The sequence below is a fragment of the Triturus cristatus genome, chromosome 7, assembly GCF_964204655.1.
Source record: "Triturus cristatus chromosome 7, aTriCri1.1, whole genome shotgun sequence".
Classification (NCBI taxonomy): domain Eukaryota; kingdom Metazoa; phylum Chordata; class Amphibia; order Caudata; family Salamandridae; genus Triturus; species Triturus cristatus.
This window is the reverse complement of record NC_140590.1, coordinates 843,983,964-844,007,203: the sequence shown is the minus strand read 5'-3', so window position 1 is coordinate 844,007,203 and position 23,240 is coordinate 843,983,964.

The following is a 23,240-nucleotide window of genomic DNA, read 5'->3' as shown; positions in this document are numbered from 1 at the left end:
TTGGGGCCATCGTAAAACACCATCTTTCCTTGTATAATGAACCCATACTGCATTAAAGGTAATGGGACCTACACCATGCTTTGAATAGAGCTCATAAGTTGGAGTTCCAACCGGAGGTATCGGACACGAGTCCTCCAATCGGGAATCCCTATTACAACTACAACAAAACATTTCCTAAATTTGCTAAAACCAGGCTTCTTTTAGCTCACTAGTCTTGCTTCAAACTTCAAGGGGTTATCAAAAATGATACACTCGCAAATATACGAACCCCCCGGCTTCGACTATTGCAATGGCCGAATCAAAACCAAGAAACAAAACAAAGTCGTGGGAGCGACCCACTTATACTTAACCAAAATGTCTGTCACGCCACCAGAAGACCGTCTAACGTCTCGCCTTACAAATCATCACAAGAGGGTCCAAGACAGGGCGACAGTCAGGGCAGCAGTCCTTTGCAGCCATCGGAAAGGGGAAGCCTTGCAGAAAAAACCTTCGGTCCACGTCGACACGCAGGGGTCGATGAAGTGGCGGCCGTCCTCCAGAATTTCCTCACGGGGCTCCTCACAATCTTCGGGCTTGGACCAGTACCACTGAAGTCGCTCTACGTTGGGCGCCAGTTGAAGAACCGGGGTTTAACCCAGCGGCATCAGGGGCACGCCTAAGATCTTCGAGTTCACCTGTCTTGGTATACAGAGACACGGAATACTTCTGGATGGCATCAGAGACCAAGTTTATTAGCTGCAGCTAGTAACAGTGATCCTAGAAATACATCACGGTGTAAATTCTCAGGAGACTGCTCATTTTACTAAGGCGAGACGTCTCCTTTTATACCTAATATTCACATTCTAAATGTACACCCACTGCACAAAATTCTAGCCAATAAGGTACATTTTCAAACAAAGGGTCACATAACAAAAACTCAATTTACAGTATCCCAACCCAAAAGTTAATTATTAGGAATGTCCCAAATTCAATCTCCACAAGCCGGACAAACCTATAATTGAAAGCATAACCCATGTAATGAAGAAACATAAAAAAAAAAACGGTAACAGATTCTGAACAAGATAAGGCATGTGCAAGGAAACTAAAAGTTAACGATGTACTGAACATTGATTGGCAATCTCAGACAAAGATCGATCAGGGAAATTGGCTTTGCGGGGTCAGTTTCAGGTGCAGAGGTCAGTTTCTTACAGTTCATTTCAGAGTCAAAAAGAAACCTAGTTAATGTATACATGAACTAAGAAGGCCAGGCCACTTTATTCGCCAGGCTACCTTCACAGGCCTACGTGAGGGCAACACAAAATGGTGGCACAGAACAAAATGGAGTCAGACTCGAGAATTACAGAACCTCACTACAAAGGTAGGTGATAGCGGGTGAAGGGTCGCTCACAGGACTCAGAGAAAAGGCTCATACTCCAGTTAGGTTATATAAGTTCAAATTCTGGTTGAGCTCTTACCCGAGCAAGGCGGATGTTTGCATCTTGCAGGAGGGTTGTACATGGGGTTTCCGTTTGGGTTACACAGGTCTGCGGGTACGTCGCTGAGCTAATAACTTTAGGTCCATTAAGGCACACCAACAGGTGATGCTGGACAAATTGAACAAGGAAATACAAGAAGGAAGGATGAGTTTCACACTTGGCCCATGGGTGATTTGATTGTCTAAGGAGGAGAAGGAGCAGTTCAGGCTCATTCAACATTTGTCATGGCTGAAGGGTCACTCAATCAATGATTTCATTGGAAAGAAGTTAACCTCTGTATCTTACTTGTCAGTGGAAGTGACTGTGCCTATGGTAGACCAGGCGAGACCGGGGGCCTACATGGCAAAATGTGACATAAAGTCAGCCCTTAGGCTACTACCTGCATACTCAGACAACTTTCAATTGCTGGGAATACAACTTAGTGGATCATAGTATGTGGACAAGGTGCTCTCTCTGGGACGCTCAATTTCATATGCACTCTTTGAGTGTTTTTGCACTTTTCTGCAGTGGCTTAGTGACAGCAATAGGTCATGAGAAAGTGACATATTATATAGGTGATTTTTTCTTGGTTATGGACTCCTGTTCCGCGAACTACAAGCGGCTGCTGGTACGTTTACGGGGGCTCATGGAGGACATGGGAGTTCCTTTGGCCCCGAAAAGACAAGTGGGCCCAGTAGTGACCATACCATTCCTTGGAATTGAGTTGAAATCAGTGGCAATGATGCCATGCCTTCCAATAGACAAGAAACTTAAAATGTAAGTTTTATTGGACACCCTGTTGGTAAAAATAGAAGGTAACGGTACAGGAGATGCAAGTGCTGTTAGGCCACCTCAATTTTGCATGTAGAGTTGTACGGGCAGGTAGGACATTCTGTAGGTGGCTGGGATTAGCACAGTTAAGGCTTTCCCTGCCACACCACCATGTTCGACTGTCAGGAGGATGAAGGCAGACCTGCGGATTTGGCTTGGTTTCCTGGACTCTTTTCATGGCATTCAAATTGCTGCACCACAGATTTTTTAATGGGATGTGCAGATTTTCTCCGACCCCTCCAGTGGCATAGGTTTTGGCCTCTATTGTTAGGGGCACTGGTGTGTGGAAGAATGGCCTGATTGTTGGAAGTATAGGGGTCGGAGTATAGCATGTCTGGAGTTTTTTCCTCTAGTGGTGGCGGTTAGGCTGTGAGGATCTCTGCTGTACAACAAAAGGGTACTTTTTAGAATAAACATGGCTGTGGTGCGGGTAGTAAAAAGGCAATGGGTGAGAGACATGCAGGTACTGAAGTTGCTAAGGGTTTTTGTGCTAAAATGTTTGAAACAGGACATCTTATTCACGGCCAGACACATTCCAGGTGCAGATATTGCAGATGCTTTGTCTCATTCTCAGTGGGAGAGGTTCCATGGGCTGTCTACAGAGGCAGACAGACACAGAACCCGGATGCCGCTAGAATTATGGACAGTAGAAGAGAGAGGATGTATCAATTGTCAGTCAGGTCCTTGGCAGCCTCCCCGTGGGAGGCATATTATCAGGCTTGAGGTAAGTTCTTGAGCTCAGGAGTCTGTCCCCACGCAAAAGAGTTGGAGAGTTGAGGATGTGGTGCAATTTATCTTATGAATGATAAAGAAGGGCCTCTCAAGAGTGACAATAGCAGGAAAGGTGTGTTCGGCATAGCCTTCATAGGGAAGCTCTTGTGGGGTTATACTCTAACAGCGGTTGAATTGGGCAGAAGAATGTTAGAAGTGTGGGCCAGGTAGCAAGGAATAGTGGTTTCCAAGAGGAAGCCACTGTCTTTGGCAGTTTGTACAGTGTTGTTTTGAGCATTCTAGGGTTGTGTTCCCACTTTGAAGTTGTCCTTTTCACCACATGATGGTTTGGATGTTCTTTGGGGTAGTTAGTGTGCCTGAACTTCTAGGGGGCCGGAGCACACTGGAGCTGGCATGGGAGGAGGTTAGTTTTTGGGATAGTGTCCTTACAGTACGCCTGCTTAGGTCAAAGACGGATCATAGGTCAAAAGGGAAGTAAGTCATGCTGCAGTGTCAGGAGAAGGGAGTTTGTCGTGTGACATGGGTAAGGAAGCTTAAGTCCTAAGGGGCTGATTACGATGTTGGTCGGAAACTCTTCCGACCGACTCGGGTTCGGAATCGTTTTCCACCGAATCGTGTTGTGCGAGTATGTCCAACCGATTACGATGCTTCCCAACATCGTTCAGTTGGACTCGCATTGACTTCAATGGGAGTCTGTGTTCTGAACAAGAACAGAGGCTCCCGTTGAAACAAGCACTTTCAATGCAATCGGTCTCACATTTTGGGACCTTATATGTATTTAGCTATGCAGCCGATTAGCCTGGGTGCTGAAACATCTACTGTTCTTTAACATAGAGGGCAAGTAAGCCCCACACTGCATGACACGCCAGGTATGGGAACACATGGAGAGAAATATTGCCTTTCAGCTGGAAATTGTATATTCCAAAGCTCTGTTTTTACTATAAAATCAGGGCCTTCTGTTGTCATATCACTGAAAATACAAGATTTGAAAAAAATATTAAGGTCTATGGGTGCTCGTGGAAGACCATGTCTATGGACTGGAATCTAGAGAATGCTAAAGTGATTCTGGTATTTTACTGACCTCTGCTGGTTGTTTTCTATCAAGACAGTTAAATAGAGGGAGTTGCCAGAAAAACAAAAAAGAAAGTCCTTCAGCAGGAAGCAATTCTGGTATTTTACAGACCTCTACTGGTTATTTTCTATCAAGACAGTTAAATAGAGGCAGTTGAACAGACAGTAAAAAAGTCCCTAAGTGGAAGCAGATAAGTCCTAGGGCTGATCTCCAGAGCCCACAAAGTACATACACATATAAGTATATGCTAAAGTATATACAAGAGTTCTTCAATGCTCGAACTAAAAAACACATAAGGGAAGAAGCATTTCATGTAACTGTTCTGCAAATTAAGCATCACCTAGAATAGGGAAATGTTATGTGACAAATGCATGTTCCTAAATGAAGATGGGTTCCACTACCACGCCAGTACACCCAACACATTGTTAACACCGTGATATAACACTTTCCATGGGTCGTTGATGATAAAGAAATTGCTGATTCAAAAAAAGGTGAACACAGGCAGGTGTTACGTTCAAAATCTATTCATTCGCTGTTCACTGTATCAGAATTATATACCATTAAGTGTTTCGGGGAACATTGGCGTTACTGGGTGCAGACCCAAGTTGTTTTGCATCAAAATTGTTCTGCAGGAAGGAAAGTACAGGATAAATAATTAGTTATTTGGAGAGGTATATATATATATATATATATATATATATATATATATATATATATATATATTATCTACTGGCGGTCGCCAGTAGATAGTTATAGTTAGGACCGTGTTTCCATAGGAAATCCGCAACATTCTATTTGGAATAACTTTGGCGCCGGTTGACGAATCCTCGCGAAATTTTAAAAATAGGTGGGGCGCTCCGCTCCGCTCCTACCCTGAAAGTCTCGGGGGGGGTCCCAAAACGCGTTTTCCCCATGCAATTTTCCATAGGGACCTTTAGTCCAAGGTACAGCCCGAACGGCTGAACAGATATACTTGAAATTTGGCAGAGAGGTAGTCCTCAGGTCAGGGATGTGCCTTTTGCAGGTCTGGTGTCAATCTGTTCAGTAGTTCCTGAGAAAATCAAAAGTAAAATCATGTATATATATGTGGGCGGAGCCTAACCACACATCTCATCCTGAGATCTGATTGGCTGTCAGCACTTCATCCAAGAAGTGTTGGCAGCCATCTTGGGACCAATATACATGATAGCACCTCATTAAAAAGCATTGCAGTTAATAGAAGGTTTTAAGACTTTAGTTACATTATAAATCATTTGTTGAGGGTACCATACTCATTTTAGGAATTGTGGTATGTTCTAAGGTGATTTCACCATGTGAAAAAGCCTTCTGCTGGGATATCATGATTGAGAGAAAAATATTTTCTCATGCTTTTCCCACAGAGGTTTGGAAGGTGATCTATAAGCTAAACTGAGAGCTTATTTTCTGTAAATTCACATTATCTTTCTCAGTCATGTGAGAATGAAGTCTGACATTCTCAGTAAAACATGTACATCCAACAAGGGCAGAGACTGTCAGTTGATTCCTTTGTGTTCTACTGCAGCTTCCCAGAGTGTTCCAAAGAACAACTAGAGCGCTAACAGTCCTACTTATGATAAAGGTATGGCACACCTGAAGCCATCTTGCTTGGATTAAAGTGGTAACTCTTAAAACATTTAATTTAAAAAGGAACAAAATGAGGGGGTTCATTTTTCCATAAAAAGTATGATTAGTGCTGCAGAAATAAAAATTAGGGCACATTTTGAGTGACTTCTCAAATCCTCTTCTATTTCATTAAAAAATTCTGACATGCACACTGAAACATGCACGTTCAATACCAGCAGCAGTTTTCCCTGGTGAGCAGTAGCTTTACTACAGTGATCTAATGAGCAAAAAGAGTGCTAACATTCTGAATTTATGGCAAATGTGTGACACATCTGAATGCCTTTGGAATCAAAGTAAAAAACTGAAAGTATTTCCTACTGAGGAGACTGCAGTAAATGAGGAAATTAGGAAACTTCATAACAAATAAGTCTGCCAAGATGGCCACCAGAGACAAAAGAGCCCAAATGTAGCCCAAATATCACCCAGATGTAGCCAAGTATAGCCCAATGACAGAATGTACCAGAGTGTTCTTAAAAACAACTAGAGCGCTTACTGTCTTCGTTATGACAAAAGTATGGCACACCTGAAGCCATCTTGATTGGAATAAACTGGTAACACTTAAAACATTTAATTTAAAAAGGAACACAATGAGGGGGTTCATTTTGCCATGGAAATTATGATTAATGCTGAAGAAAGAAAATGAGGGCACATTTTGAGTGACTTCTCAAATCCTCTTCAATTTCATTAAAAAAATTCTGACATGCAGACTGAAACATGCACTTTTAATACCAGGAGCAGACTTCCATGGTGAACAGTAATTTTACTACAGTGATCTAATGAGCAACTAGAGTGCTAACATTCAGAATTTATGGCAAATGTGTGACATATCTGAATACCTTCATGATGGAATCAAAGTAAAAAAATTAAAGCATTTCCTACTGAGGAGACTGCAGTACATGAGGAAATTAGGAAACTTCATAACACATAAATCTCCCAAGATGGCCACCGGAGACAAAAGAGCCCAAATGTAGCCCAAAATCACCCAGATGTAGCCCAAATATAGCCCAATGACAGAAGTGTGCAAAACACTTATTATTTTGTGTTTTTGCAGTGTTATATAGTGCAGACTTGTCAGGTATTGGAGTGCTTTACATGAGCATTGGTTACATCACACAAGAACAAATTCATTTTGGTTGTAGACATGGGGAGACTAAGTGATTTGACCAGAATCACAGAATGTCGAGCTGAAGCAGAAACTCCAACCTGGTTCTCCAGTTGCAAAGTCTGCAGTTCTGGAAGTAACACCATATCCTCTCCCCTAAGTGTAACATTTAATCAAGTGGTCAACTGGATAAAAAAACATAAAGGTAACAAATAATTTAAAAGTGCTTTCTCGCTATTTGAAAACTCAGAAAATATGTCCTTATTTTAGTCTTTTAGAGCACTAACCATAATTTTGATGCCAATAAGACCCTCTCATATATGTAATTTCTAAAGGAAATGCTCTAGGTATTACAGTTTTGATTACATCAAGTTGACGTCAGGCGTTCCACACTTTTGTAATAAATATAGAATGTTAGCAATCTAGTTGTTCATTAGGATACTGTTGAGAGGCAGAGGCCAGGGGCACGGACTCTGAAAATTGAAGGCAGGTAGGAGGGTGCAAAGGCAACAATTTAACCACACTGAGCAGGCAGGAAGGGCCGTTGCAGCACAACAGACTATGGAGGGCAGTGGAAAGGGGGGCAGGGGCAACAAACCAACAATACAGGACTTGCAAGAGAGGCTGGGGAAATGTAATAGACCATTGTGGGCAGAAGGAAGAGGCAATGGTAGTACAACCATACATGCCAACAGACCCGATTCAGCCAGGAAACGTCCAATGTTTTTAAGCTCAAATGGGCTTTATTTTATCTGTCTCCTGTCTACAATCTCCTCTTTTTCAATGTAACTCAAAGGGGAAAATCAATACCCCAGTTTTTTTCCAAAATCTCCTCTCTTACCAAGTTCAAAATGTTCGTAAGTATGGTACATTGGATCATGGAAGGAAATGGGGTAGGGACATGGACTTGGATAACAGAGGACAGGAGGGACATGGAGAGGTGCACCAAACTGACCCTGCAGGGCAGGCATCAGGGTTTGCAGCAGCACAATACACCACACAGGGCATGCGGGATGGGAGTGCAGCACAACAATCCATAGAAAGCAAGAGGGAGGGGACAGGACCATTTACATGGACAACAGAGAACAGAGGGGCAAGAGGCAGGACCATTATGGACAGACAGGAGAGAAAGCTGCAGCATAACAGACCATAAAGGGCAGGAGGGATGGATCAGGGGCATCACAATGGAACAGACAAGCCAGGAGGGAGGGAGTAGGGGTCTGCACATGTAAACAGAGGGCTGGGGGCAAGGGGGCATGGCAGGAGCAGCAAGATAGCCATGGAGGTCAGGCAGGATGGGCACTAGAAGCAAGACACACCATGAAGAGCAACAGTGAGACTGTGATGGCATACACACAGACCATGGAGGGAAGGTGGGAGGGGTTCAGGGGCAGCTAACTGACCACACAGGGAAGGTGGGAGGGGCCATGGCAGCACAGAAGACCATGCATGGCAAGTGGGAGGGTTAGTGGTAGCACAATGGCTATGATTGGCAAGAAGGAGGGTGCAGGGGCATGCACAAAGGACGATGGAGGATAGAAGGGAGGGTCAGGACCTGTGCACAGACAAGAAAGTTCAGGGGAAGGGGCCTCACAACAGACCGCATGGGGCAGGCAGGAGGAGCAGTTGCAGCACAACAGACCAGGGAGGGCAGAAGGGTGTGGCAGTACAATGGACCATGTAGGACAGGAGGAAGAGGATAGGGGCATGGCATGTGGACAGGCAGGGTGGAGGTGGCAGGGACAGGTTACAGTCATCTGACAATGCTAGGCAGGTGGGAGGGGAGTGGCAGCTCAACAGAACACTCAGAGTAGATAGGAGTGGCAGGTCCATGGAACATGGTGGGCAAAAAGGGTGGAGCAGGGGCATACACAAAGACATCGGAGGGCAGGGGGAAGGAGAATAGGGGCAGCAAGCTAAGCACAGATTTTAAGCAGGAGGTCAATGATGGGGCATTGAATTGGGCAATGGAGGGCAGGAGGAGTGGACTGGTACATCATACTAAATTGAGGGCAGTGGCAGCACATCAGACCATGCATGGCAGGAGGGAGGAGGCTAGTCCATGGATTCACACAACAGAGGATAGGGAGGAGGGGGATGGGGCAGCAAGCTAACTGTTCAGAGAAGGCAGGTATTAGGAACTTTATTGTTTTTAAAACGTGTGTCTGTGCGAACTGCTTAAAATATGAACAAGCATGCAGCATAATCTCACTTTTATTCAGGAAGAAGAGGACGTTTGTGACTGTGACTCCGGGCTCACTTGGCAGAAACACCCCCTGACCCTCCACCCCCTATCGCAAAATGTAATGCCCGTGAAAAGGGTAGGTAAACACAGTGTTATATAGAACATAGTCCTGAGAGCACGATTGAAAATGAAAACTAGATAAAGTGTATGGTATAAACTATGCACCAAAAAGTGTGATATAAGATGAACCGGGCATGAAATATAATATGCAATACATTGTGCGCAATGACAGATTCATTGGAGAGCGCGAGATAGCACAGGCACTAGCGCGTGCTATGCGATATGTGCCTTGGAGTGTAATATGCACAGGGCAGTGTTGTGTAACCTAACTAGTCTCTAAAGTTGTAATATTAAATATGTGCTGGGGAGTGTAACGTTGCATATGCACTCTGACAAAGATATGGATCCCAGATTGTAATATGTATTGCATAACACTGTGCGTTATAACATAGGCATCGAGGAAGGCACGTTAGATGGGGCAATATAACCCGTGCGAAGACAAGTGTGGCATGACATATTCACGGGGTGGTGTTTCAGTGCACATGCACTAGCTAGTGGAATACAACACAGAGGTGTGTGGCACTCAGCAGGCAATGGTGGGTGTAACACAGCATTGGGCTCTGCCAGGAGTGCGCTGTGACTCTCAAGTGATGTTCGTCCCCTTTCCAGAGAGTAAAATAAAAAGTATTACACATCCAGCAGTGGATGTGTGTTTTATTAACCGTGAGGGGGGTTTCTTGCATAGTTTTGGTCGAATTTTTGTCGAATCCCCTTTGAATGGCTTGGTGTGCATGTGTATTAAATGTGCCTGTCAATAGCTACACATGTTTGTATAAATAAACGACAAGGGTGTCTACCGGGATTAGGCATGGTAGGGCATCAGACATGTCAGAGCTTCACTAGTGGTGTAAATACATTCCACGTGGATTCATTGTATGCATAGTCGCCTTTTAATGAATATCACGCAAATCATCATGGTGATAGGTACGTACGGTTTGTCCAGCATGTCCTAACGTGTGTCTATAAATATATATTTTTTTAAAATAATAAAAAAACAGTGGCCGGCCCTGGGGATTTCGGTCAAAAAAATATAATTAGGAGACAGGCCCTGGGGGATGGGGTCATCAGGGCCAATAAATTAGAATAAGAAGGGGAACCACACAGCCCCCCTTCTTAAAAAATTAAAATAAATAAAAGACTGGCATCTTGCCGGAGGCCACGCCCCCTCCTTGCAGCACTCTGCAAACGCTCCCCCTGGCGAGTTGTTAGTTGGGGAATTAATTCCTCTTCAATACTGAGGGTCCCTGAGGGCCAACTAGCCCAACAGGCATCTCCAGTATGCACCAGGGAGCTGCGCTGCAGACAGGTGTTCTGAGGCCAAGCCCCTTTTTACACCTCTCTGCAACGCAGCTCTGTGGCACTTACTGGAGGTACCTAGTGGTCTAGTTTGACCCTAGGGACCCTTAGGATTCAAGGGGACTTAATCTCTCAACTTAGAACAGCCACAGGGCGCGTTTACACAGTGGTGAAGGGAGGGGACGGGGCCTGAGGTGACGTGTGCAAACACGCACTATGGCACGTTTTAAATTGGGGATATAATTTTCCTTCAATACTGAGGGCCCCTGGGGGCTAACTAGCCCACCAAGTGCTTCCAGTAAGCGCCACTGAGCTGCATTGCAGAGAGGTGGTCCAGGCCGTGCCACTTTTTACACCTCTCTGCAACGCAGCTCTGTGGCACTTACTGGAGGTACCTAGTGGGCTAGTTGGACCCTAGGGACCCTCAGGATTCAAATGAACTTAATCTCCCAACTAAAAACGGACACAGGGTGTGTTTACACAGTGGTGAAGGGAGGGGACGGGGCCTGAGTTAACGTGTCCTGTGGCCTGTTTTAAGAGGTAGTTTTAATCCCCCTGCCCTATTATATACTAGGGGCTTACAGAGGAGGTCATGCTAATCACAGGGGGACCCCAACGCATAATATTCCCTAGTGTATGTAGGTGTTTTCACTGTATTCTAAGTGTCTTTTAACATAGCACTGGCTCTAGGACTGGTTAGTCAGACTCAGTTACCACCAGTATCCGTCTGAAAAAGTTGAGGGTACAGGATGATTTTGCAACAAGGCTTCTTTCTGCTCTTCTTTTTGTTCTTTCTGCACACATTATCCTTCTTCCTGCACTTTTCTTCGTCTTTGAGGACTTCTGTTGCTTCTTTCTGCACTTCTTTTTTTCTTTCTGTGCATTTTTTCTTCTTTCTTCACATGTCCTATCTCTGTAGGCATAGTTAGAAATTAGCATTTAAAAAACCTTTGAAATTCACAGAAAAAAACATAGGTTTCAGGCACGTTATAGTTAGGAATTAGCATTTAAAGAACCTCAGAAATTCACTGAAAAAACCATAGGTTTCAGGGGTGTTATAGTTAGCTGGACTTTTCACTTGTACAAAACCATTGAAATTCCCCCGTTATAGTTAGTTCAGCTAACTATAACTCGCGCGCCCGCAATGCACTGCTGATGACGTCACATATTACATCACTCATGACATGGTCAGTGACATCACTCATGACATCACTGATGACATCTCAAATGACATCACTGATGACATCACTGATGACATCATCCTTGTGATAGAGTGGCAGACCTCCTCTCACCCTAATATAACCTTTGATACACACATTCAAAATAGAGACTAAACTTTTCAAAACAATGGACATACCAATACCAGTTACAACAACCTCTTCAGTAATTCTAAGATCCACATACACATCCACTCATATACAGTCACTCATACATGTATTCACTCATCATATGTACTCATACACCTATACATCCTGTTACACAATGCCACTCATCCATAGAGTTACTCACACTCATAGCCACTCATGCTAATAAAGAATCAAACATACATTTATTTGCATATACAGTTATACACACACCACCACACTTACTTCTACGGAAACTTACACATACTAAGTCTTTTAAACAATCACTTATAGAAACACATACTTATTCATACAGGAACTCTTTCAATCTCTCACTCTCACATATACTCACTTATATACACCAATAGTCACATATACTAGTTTAAAACATATGTAGTTACTCATAAAGACACTATTGAGACAGTCATTCACTCACTAACACACCCATACACACACTCATCCACCCATACAGTCCTGCACACATGCTGTCTTCAACACATACAAAGAGTGAGTCACTCATTCATGCACCTATGCACTACGTAATACCCCCCTCCGAACCATGCAGACACTCAGACTGATATTCAAAAAACCAACTAATAACCTATATAGACACCCATGTAGCTACTCACCAACCCATGCAGCCACTTATACACAAAGTGAGAGACTGATACAGATATTTACATATTTAAACATTACTCACTAAGCCATGTATTCACTATGATACACTTAATCAGTCAGTTACACAATCAATTTTTCAAAAACAAATCATCCATTTAGACACTTATATACCCATTTATTCTTCCATCGACCTTGAGATATACATATATAAAACATATTTAATTTTCAGAAAAACACACATTCACTGGATGATGTCATCAGTGATGTCATTTGAGATGTCATCAGTGATGTCATGAGTGATGTCACTGACCATGTCATGAGTGATGTAATATGTGATGTCATCAGCAGTGCATTGCGGGCGCGCGAGTTATAGTTAGCTGAACTAACTATAACGGGGGAATTTCAATGGTTTTGTACAAGTGAAAAGTCCAGCTAACTATAACACCCCTGAAACCTATGGTTTTTTCAGTGAATTTCTGAGGTTTTTTAAATGCTAATTCCTAACTATAACGTGCCTGAAACCTATGGTTTTTTCTGTGAATATATATATATATATATATATGTATATATATATATATATTAGCTCACAAGGTTGCCCCTCCGGTTAAGCAGCACTCGAGATATCAGCTTGCTGTCTCCAGCCTTTATTCGGTATGGACGCAGTATCGTTTGCCAGTTCATTAAAACAGCTGCCTCGTCTTTACAAGCCTGACGCGTTTCAAAGTTTTATACTTCTTCTTCAGAGGCTGACGAACACAGGTAAGTGCATGACGGTCTCATTTCTCCTTTTAAGCGCGATATGGCACGCCCCTGGATGGGCAGATCCGATGATTCTGTGCACTGCATTCTGGGAAATGAGGTTCCGAAAATTAGTCCACCAATGGATGCACTTACAATGACTGTCGTTTTTAAGCCCACAGATGAGCCTAGGCAGACGTACCCATCCTCAATCCTCAGCGGTCGCCAGTAGATAGTTATAGTTAGGACCGTGTTTCCATAGGAAATCCACAACATTCTATTTGGAATAACTTTGGCGCCGATTGACGAATCCTCGCGAAATTTTCAAAATAGGTGGGGCGCTCCGCTCCGCTCCTTCACTGAAAGTCTCGGGGGGATTCGTCAAGCGGGGGCTGAGAAAAAGGGGGGGTCCCAAAATGCGTTTTTCCCATGCATTTTTCCATAGGACCTTTAGTCCAAGCTACAGCCCGAACGGCTGAACAGAATTACTTGAAATTTGGCAGAGAGGTAGTCCTCAGGTCAGGGATGTGCCTTTTGCAGGTCTGGTGTAAATCTGTTCAGTATTTCCTGAGAAAATAGCATTTAAATCAATATATATATCTATAGGCGCGCACCGTGTGCGTACGGTAATCCTTACCGTACGCTCACGCTGACGTGCGCGAGCGCGATTCTGATTGGTTGTTAGATCTTAGTAAACATTCGAATCGGTCGAAACCAGGAAGTGTCGGCCGCCATTTTGTCTCTCGCAGTCTGAGGGGGTGAAAAACAAAGGGGGAGAACATGTAAAGGGGACAGGGTGGACAGTTCCTGACCCCCTAGCCTTTGTCAGGGGGTCCCAGAAGGACCCCCAAGGGCCAAAATTTGTTTTATTTTTTTAAGAAAAATCGCGGGGTGCGCGCAGCGTGCGCGTACGGTTGAAACAGAAAAATTCCGCGAACTGCGTAACGTGGGTGCTTGGTGCGCGAAGCGCACCGAGCGCCCACAGCGCACGCACGGTGCGTGAAGCGCACCGTACGCGCACGGTGCGCGCACGGTGAAAAACCTTAAAAAAAAAAATAATAATAAATACATAACTTAGCCTCTCAATCTATATATTGAAGACAGTTAGGGGAAAAGCATCATGGGTCCACCTAGAATGCAGCTGCTGCTGGTGGATGGGGAACTGGCAATATACTATACAGGACCAGGTGTAGGTGGAGAAACCCCACCATACAGCCCTCGAAGTTGGCATGGAAAAGGTTGCATGTACTGGTGTGGCTCAGTGATGCTCCAGGTGGGGGCTATCTTATAGCGCAATGCCACGCTTCAGGTAGGTGATGCTGAAATTATTAACTGGTTGATTTGGAGGAGTTGCAAAATTCAGAGTGCGGCGATAATTATCGCTCAGCACTCTTAGCGCGAGGATAATTATCGCCGGGTAACGTGGATTTTTATCGCTGAGATAGCGTGCTATTAGCAACGCTTATCTCCTCAGCGATAAAAATCCTCATGCTAACTGCCTAACGTGAGATTATCGTTGGAAACCCAGCGATAATCTCATGCAACGTGGCATTAGCTTGCTGATAGGGACTCACAAACTTAGCCATGATATCCACCTTCCATAGGATATCATGGCTAAGTCAGTCCTGAAGCATGCGTAAGGAAAGTAGCGATAACAGGGGTTATCGCTACTTTTCCTGCCGCTATGCTTCATAACGTGGGGCTTGATGATAGGAGAAATGTCGCTTAGCGAAATTTCTCCTGTCATGTTAGGTCAGATACGCCCACTTTGCATCTCATTAGAGATGCAAAGCTGGGCGTAAAGAATCCCCACGCTAAAGCAAGGTTTCACGTGTTAGCGTGGCCTTGCTAATTAGGCGATAAAATTATCGCCGCTTTTCGGCCGAAAACGACCGCAAGAGCGGCGAAATTTTTTTAACACCTGCTTGTAAATATATCCCCAAGTACTTTAGGGACCTATTATCTGAATTTGGCCTCCAAGAAATGCAGGCTTGGAGATATTCCTATTTGAGAAGTGCAGTGCGAGCAGCACTTGAGAGGGCACCAACTAAGATCCGGTTCTCTCCACTGCACATGCAATTCCATAAATGGAAACATTTGGGAGATATCATCTCGGGTCTATACATGCTCCTTATCAAACATTCCTTCCCCTCTGAGACAAAGAAGGGGCTGAGGAGGTAGTGGGAACTAACCTGGTGGTAGAGCTTGATCATGAAGTCTGAGAGGAATTAACGGCTGATCAAGGCAGAGGTCTGAGGGAAGCAAGATTGAAGTTTATTCATTTTAAGATCTTACATAGGTGCCATTGAACCCCTGCAGTGGCATAACAAAACTTAAGAGGCCCCCCTCTTCAAAGTACATGGAGAGCCCCCCAGGTCCTCCACCTACCACTTTGGTCCCGGGACTGTCCTGTGTTGAGGAGGCGTCCTAGAGCTCAGGGTCCCCCAGCATAGCGGGCTACAGGTGCTAATGTTACACCACTGGACACTGGTGAAACTTTTCAGGGCTAAATTATGTCTGGCATTGATGTGTTGGAGGTGTGGGATGGGCGAGGGGGACATTGTTTATATTTTATGGGAGGGCAGAGGAGTTGTAGTCTTTTGGAGCCAGGTTAGAACCACTCTGGAGGCAGAACAGGGGGGTCCTTTACAAAGCCAGCCACGACTGCTGTTTCTAATTGATTTCTCCCAGTTGCCCACCTTATGGTTACAAGTGAAGCGCTAGTTATCAACAGCATTGGTAGTGGCGATGTAGGGAATATTGAGATTGTTGAAGGCTGTAAAGACATCAAAACATAGAATATCCCTCTGCCTAATGAGAAAAGATATGGTGTAGTGTGAGTCATGACTACACACCACTTAAATGACAACTGGGTGAAAGGAAAAAAGAATCCTTTTTTATTTACAACTCTCACCCTCTGTAGTCTTGGCATACTTCATCATCGGCTCCACCGTGACTCCTAGAGGTCAGGGTGGGCCTGACCATATTTTAGGGAGCTGTATGTATATAACCGGTTGGAGGTGTTGCAGTGAAAAATTCCTCATCCATTCCCAAGGTATCCCTTTATTGGTGGCGTGAATGGAAAAGTCTTAAAATAAACTATATACAAAAGATTTGATGAACCTGTTACTCTTATGGTCCCAAAATATTTCTGCCTACTGCACTGGCCGAACACAGCCGGAGGCATTCGTCAGGGCTAGTTTGGTTTATTAAAACACCCCTGTTTATGTGTTTTAAAAAAATATATATATAGTGAGTCATGCACTATAAAATTATTATAGGCATGCAAAAGACAGTGAGTACTCGCCCAATGAAGAGTACCTACAGATGAGAAAACAGAACAAATGTTTCTATTAGTCTTAAGTAGTATGTGTGTTACACACAGATCCAGCCTTGTGTGAGTATTAACTCATTATTTACAAATTTGGGCAGGTGCTTATTTTTAAAAAAATGAGTTAATACTCATACAAGGCTGGATATGAGTCTATGTGGGAGTATTAGTAAAGCAAACCCACCCTGACAACTGCCTAGGATCGTGCCTTTTCCCATCCACCCCGCTACTAAAGGGATACTTTGGATGTGGAATCGGACAAGGAACTTTTAAGTGTAGATCCCCCAACCAGTTGTCATTTCAATACTTTCATCCTGATAGAGATTAATATTTTTTTTAAAAACTGAAGTTTGCCTCGACGCACAGGTGACACAAAAGATCTTCAAAGGGTACCTAGTGAATTTCCCTGTTCTCATTTCCACATCTGCTTTCCTGAAAGCACGTGCAAATTCCCAGGCATGTCTGGCCAAGAACCCTCAATTAACATTGAGTTTATGTTGTTGAGCTGAACATGTTTGTTAAGCCCTTAAATGAATGCGTGCATTGAAGTGACTCCATGTTGTAGCATAATGGTGTGGTCTCCTCTTGGAGAGTTTGTCACTGAGGATAATGTTAAAAACAGCCGTCCTTTCTCACTGTGCACCTCAAATGGAATTACAAACTACTCCATTTCTACTTTCCTAGTGACTGGACAGGCAAATAAAAAAACTTTTTTATTTAAAGTGCAAAGAATTGGTGGAGACGACACTATTCCTCTTTGATCATAAAAGAAACAAGAGTAATTTTACAAAACCACAGACTGGACACAACTTTTGAGTACTAGCATGGGTAGATTGTCAGTGTTATGTAACTACTGTTACCATTGCTATTAGTGCTATCATGGTCTCTATCTCTTTATACCACTTGACTTGTCAGCCCATGCAAGATTAGAATACAGTTGGTATTTCAGAAAAGGTAGACGTATGCAAATAATCGCAACTTAATTTTGCTGTGTACATTTTCCCTAAGAATATTGATTGAGGATATCATGAAAACCTGCCTGCATTTTCACATTTGGTGGATCGACCAGTCCTGCCAAATCAAAGGATATGGAATGTAATTATATTGAGGAAGGGGTGTTTTGAAAAGTGACCCCTTTCTGGGTGGTCACCCCGAGTTCCTTTTTATTTTGTAATACTCACCTGCTGGTAATATTGAACTCTAACACTGTGACACCACTATCCAGTGCCATATGTATGTGCTCTGACCTCTAAAACATATACAAATTGGAATAATATCTAATTAGCACTTTTACCTTACCTGTGTAAGCCATTGTATATGGTGCAGAAGTACAAACAAGGCATGGAAAGTTAAATGGCACTAGTGGACTGCAGCGCCAATTGTGCCATCCACTACAGTGGCAGTGAAAACATGATTTCAGGTGTACTGTGTTTAACCTGACAACATCAGTTTAAAGGGTGCTGCATATATCTGTCAACATCAAACCCTTGGACATGTAGGAAACTCTGATTTTAAATATTGAATAAGTCACCCTAAGCATATCTTGCCGCCCACAAGGTAAAGGGCATAATATTTAAAAGTGGAACATGTGTAAGCTTAGGAATGGCATGTTGCCCTTGACTTGGCCCACAACTACAATGACACTAGTCAGGCGGGCACATATGCAAAGTCAAAGTACATATAATACAGTTTAATCTATAACTTTTGACTGTACCAGCTGCAGACTCCAATCGAAGACTAATTTTTGTATCTAATAAAAATCCACTCCAGTGCCAAAGACATATTTTCATTAAATGCATTTGACATTTAGCTTTCAGAAATTACCTTCATCCCATTAGCTCTCCAGCAGCTGTGCAGCTTTTACTTAGTCTAAATTAAGTGTGAAACAGGGGTGAAATCTTTTCCCAGAGAAGAGACAATGGCTGTGAGATAGGTAGGTATTTTCTACCCCTGGCAGGAAGACCAGTTGGATTAGGCCCAGGAATTTAATTAACTTCAGCGGAGCTTGCCCGGCCACAAGCAAATGTTAGGTAATACTTGGGAAGACTCCAGCTTTTGTGCCCCTAGTCAGGCTGTCATCAAACCAAGTGGAAGTAAAGCTATCCCCCAAACCAGTTTTGAGGGACCACAGAGAAAGGTACTCCCCATTATCCTGGCCACACCTCAGGGAAGGGGCACAGGCTCCGTACAAGGGGAGAAGGATTTCCCATCTTGAATTTGAGAAAGAGGGGCTATGGAATTGTTTGTGGTAATCAAACAAGAACTACTGGAAAAGTGGGAAGGGTTACCACCTGAAACTTTTACACTACTGATTAGGGAGTGTGTAAGAGACACCCCACCCCCTAGCCTGTTAATATCCTCAGACCATTTTGTGAACCTGTGAAAGACCAGAAGAGGGTTGGACTTGCTGTCTGTAACCTGAGAGAAGTCCTGATGGCTGGACGTGCTCCCTCTTGTGCCCAGGAGAAAGAAGTGAACTCCAATGGTCAGTTGGCTGACCTCCTGTGATGCTACCGGAAGACAACAAGCAGCAAGAGGGCTTTTCTGGAAATTCCCAGCTATCCAGTGGCAACTGGACCTGGACTGCACTTTGGTGTTGGCTTTTGCCTGACAACCTGAGAGTCTCTAAGTGACCTCTCCTGAGGTCCTGGGGGCCTTACAAATGTATTCCTTTGGTTGTTTTGGCACCAGAAGGAAATTGGAAAATGTTGGAGTCTTTGGAGAAAACTCTGGGGAAACGAGGACTTACCAGTGTACTCTGGAGTGCAATCACAGATTCCATCAGTAATTTCTCTTTTCTGTGGGGACACTCAGGGTTGTGCTTTTAATCCCTGGCAACACTTCCTGCCCCGGAGTTACTAAGGATTGTGGTAACAATAACTCAGTGGAGGATAACAATGGGGGCATCGTAATGAGAAACATAGAATATTTTCCTCAGTGTGATATAAAGGTACAAGCACACCTGTTATGAAATGGAAGTTGTGCCTCAATTTTCCACTCATTCCTTTCGTAGATATCTTTCTGTCTGTCTAGTATTTCTTAGGTATTAGCGATGAGACCCAGTTGATGTATTTTTATTTTCAAATAATCTATTATAGATTATTATAGCATCTTGAACAGTTCGATGTAGGATCCCATTTTATTTTGCTGAAATCATCTTATATTACGTGGCAAAAAATGAAGGTATGTAAATGAGAGGTATTTTTTACTGCGACTGCAGGATTTTGTTATAATATAACAATATTTTTAGGGAAGACAAGTGGACAGCAATACCTATACACTCGATTGACGATATATGGGATGTATGTGAATCACCCTACAGGTGAGATGTGTTCAGGCATTTTTAAAGGAATCCATAATTCCTTTTGCCTTATGGAGGAGATCAAGCAATACAGGAAGGGAGTAATCCATTGATTATCAGAAATGAGACACACACACAATGATAATGTTTCGAGTTTTGGATTAAAAAGCACAACACAGTCTCTGTGAGACCCACAACAGTTCATGTTGTGACCGAGCAATGATGTAAAAGAAATAATATTCTGCTTGCCCAATGAGATGTACTATATAACCCAAAGAGATGCCAGGCAAGAATGCAACGATACTAGAGGGCAGAGTTCGCGGTTAGAAGAGGCGACATTAGTAGTGGCTTGATCAGCATTGCCCCACGGGTGAGCATGGCCAGCTCCTAGATATGGTGGATAGTCTTAATCTAAAGCAAGCGATTACATCTCAGAGGGATAGGAAGAGTTCAGTCATGAGTACCAGCCATCGTTCAATCTCAGAAACATTGCGACCAATGGCAGCAGCGTGGTGCTGTCACTTCAGAAGGCGTCACTAAGACCCACTCTTGAATGAAGCCCTTCTGAAGCGCTGGCCTCAGTGATTAAGGCTCAAAGCCCAAATATAACTTCCAGCTAGGCCGGATGTGGCCAGTTTCAGGATTAGGATGCAGACACTGTGAAAAATGGCTTCATTAGATCACTCGAACTCCAGCAATAATGATGTTATTTTTGATATTATTTCAAAGTGACTGAATAAACAGCAAACGTTTCTCAAGGCAGATAATATGCTGGTCCAGTTGATTTGATTTTGATTTACCAATTGTAAAGCGCACAGCTATCCACAGCTGATATCGTTGTTCTAGATAGCAACACGAAAGAAATGCCAAGTCGGGCAAGCAGTGTACTCTATGAAGTTAACTTATGATAGCCCCTTTATTACAGTGAAAAAATAAGGTTTGAGCTGTGACAAACGTGGTTAAAATTAATACAGTGAAAATGGGATGGTACTTTACTTCAGACGTTGGCACTGCGATAGTACAAAGAAGGGCCACATCTTTTTACTGTGCTGCTGGTGTGAGGGTTCCGCAAATGATTGTCCGACACTAACTGCAGCCTTCGAGGATGGAGATACAGAGAGAAGAATTTTTAGATGTAGCTTGCGTTAGTCGAATAATACGCTCGATGACAGATGCAAGCGGGAACCCCTGTGTGGAGACATGTGGCAGTGCTTTTTGATATCTGAAAGAAGATGAGCTGCAGAAGTCCGGATGATTTGAATGTGATAGAGAAGATATTTAGGAAGCTGAAGAATCGAGTTCTGGAGGCGAAGTCTGGGTGTAATAGTAAAGAGAACCACTGTTTTGCAAAAGGTAGAAAAGGGAGGATTTGCTCAAATAATCATGTGAAAACAAGTTTAAAGATGTGATCTCGGAATCTAAGATTAACACCAAAGATCGTCCGAGGTTCCTATCAGAAGAAATTGGGAGTGGCAGAGCCTAGATCCACTGGCCACTAGCTGGAATTCTAGATGGAATGTTCTCCAGAGAGGAATTAGAGGAACTAAGCCTCAAAGTTCTAATTCATCCAATGAGCAATAGATGACAATTCCTAAACTGAACCAGGAGGGACAGAGTGTCCCTGTCCAACCTCTGAATGAGTTGGGGTCTTCACCCTATGAATAGAATGTACAACTTAAGGATCATATCAGTTGTGCTGGTGAAGCCACATAAAGATGGAATAGGGAATGAGTCAGAGCAGACCCTGTGGCACACAGCACTGGATGGGCCTAAACTTAGATTGAAAATGAGTAAGTGTGCAGTCAGATAGAAAGCTACTTCAAGATACAGCCTCTTACTCCCACCTCCACCAAGGGAGTGGTGAAGATCTATCAAAGTTGGTGGCAGAAGGTCAAAGAAGAATCAAGGCTGATTCCTTGACTGAACGAGTCATTTAAATCTCTAAAGGGATGGAGATCAGTACAGTCTCTGTACAGAAAAACGGGCAAACGATTGATGTGTGCAGAACAAGGCAGTGTTTCTAAAGCTTCAGATAACTATGCATTGACCTAGGATTCAATGTTTTTATAGACTCAAAAAACATGAGAAGTGCTTGTAATTGCTCAGGACATTGGGTTCATTAGAGAGTTTTTAAGCAGAGGCACAATAAGTGCTTATTTTCAGCTTTTTGGTACAGAGACGTGAAAAAGGATAGATTATAGATCATAGTTAATTGATGATTGATTAGAGGGGTTCATAGATTCAAATATTTGACTAAACAAGGGTCTAATGGTGAGCCAGAGGAAAATGTATTGTTTTTGGTAAGCACAAACTTTTCATCAGTAGCAGTGAAGCAGGCAAAGGCTGTGTCAATAGAGAGAAGGATAGTTTCATGGGTGCCAAGAGCCAGTGGCAAAGTGTTAAAATTCTGCAGCATATTGGTGAATTTGCACTGACAGGAGGAAATAGAGAGGCCACCACACCGTGTTTGAGGGGGGATTTAAGTGCATTCAGAAATCCCATGGATGACAGACAGTTAAAAATGTTAAAGGCTGACTTAGTTTTGTTGGAGTCCAGTTGAATACAGTTACACAAGAAGTTAATTCTTGTAATTTGTTTGATCTATTTGTAGTCTCATACTGCGTTTGATGGATACATTTATTATTGGCCAAATGGGAGGGTCACCATTATTTTCCAATTTTGTGGTATGCTGTTTGCATTCATTAAAGGAGGGGAGAGCCAAGCAGCAGAGGGCTGTGTGTGGCATCAGTTAATGAACAGATCAAAGAATCAAGAGTATCAGACATTCAGTCATTCTGGGTAACTGTGCTGGCATCAAGATCCGAGGAGAATAAAGGAGAGGCTATTGAAAGTACAATGGTGACTCCATTTATTGAGACTCTGGACCACATTTCCCCAGGCCAAGGATTTGTAAAGAGATCAAGTGAGATATGAGGCTGCATGGTAGGGAGGCAAACAGCAACCACCAAATCACCTTAGTAAGGGCATACTAAGGGAAAATAAAGATAAGATTGGTGAGGTAAAGTGAAGGTCAAGGAAGGTAGGGGCCTGGTCTGGACGCAGACAAAAATGCAGCGTATTGCTGAAGCTCTGTGCTTTCTCTGGCTACTTAACGGCATACATTGGCAAAGTAGCATAGAATGGATGTTTTCAGGTAAGCTTCCCTACAGGCTCACTAGTGACCACCTCTGGCACTAAAATATGATTTTTCTCTAAGGCTATTATCACTTTTTTCATGCCAACATGTTTGAGAGAACTTCCAGCCACCACTTTGTTTTTCTCTGATGAAGAGAGATTTATTCCCCGTTTATTTGAATATTTGTACAAGGTGGACCAAAAGTTACTTTGTCTTCTTGTTCTCCTTAACCCGCAACAATGTCTGGGTATTTTTTCAATGTTATTTTCTTGCAAAAATCATCAATTTGTGCTTTTAAGAAGCGTCACACACTATTTTGTTTTTTTCTCTCCTGAAGAGA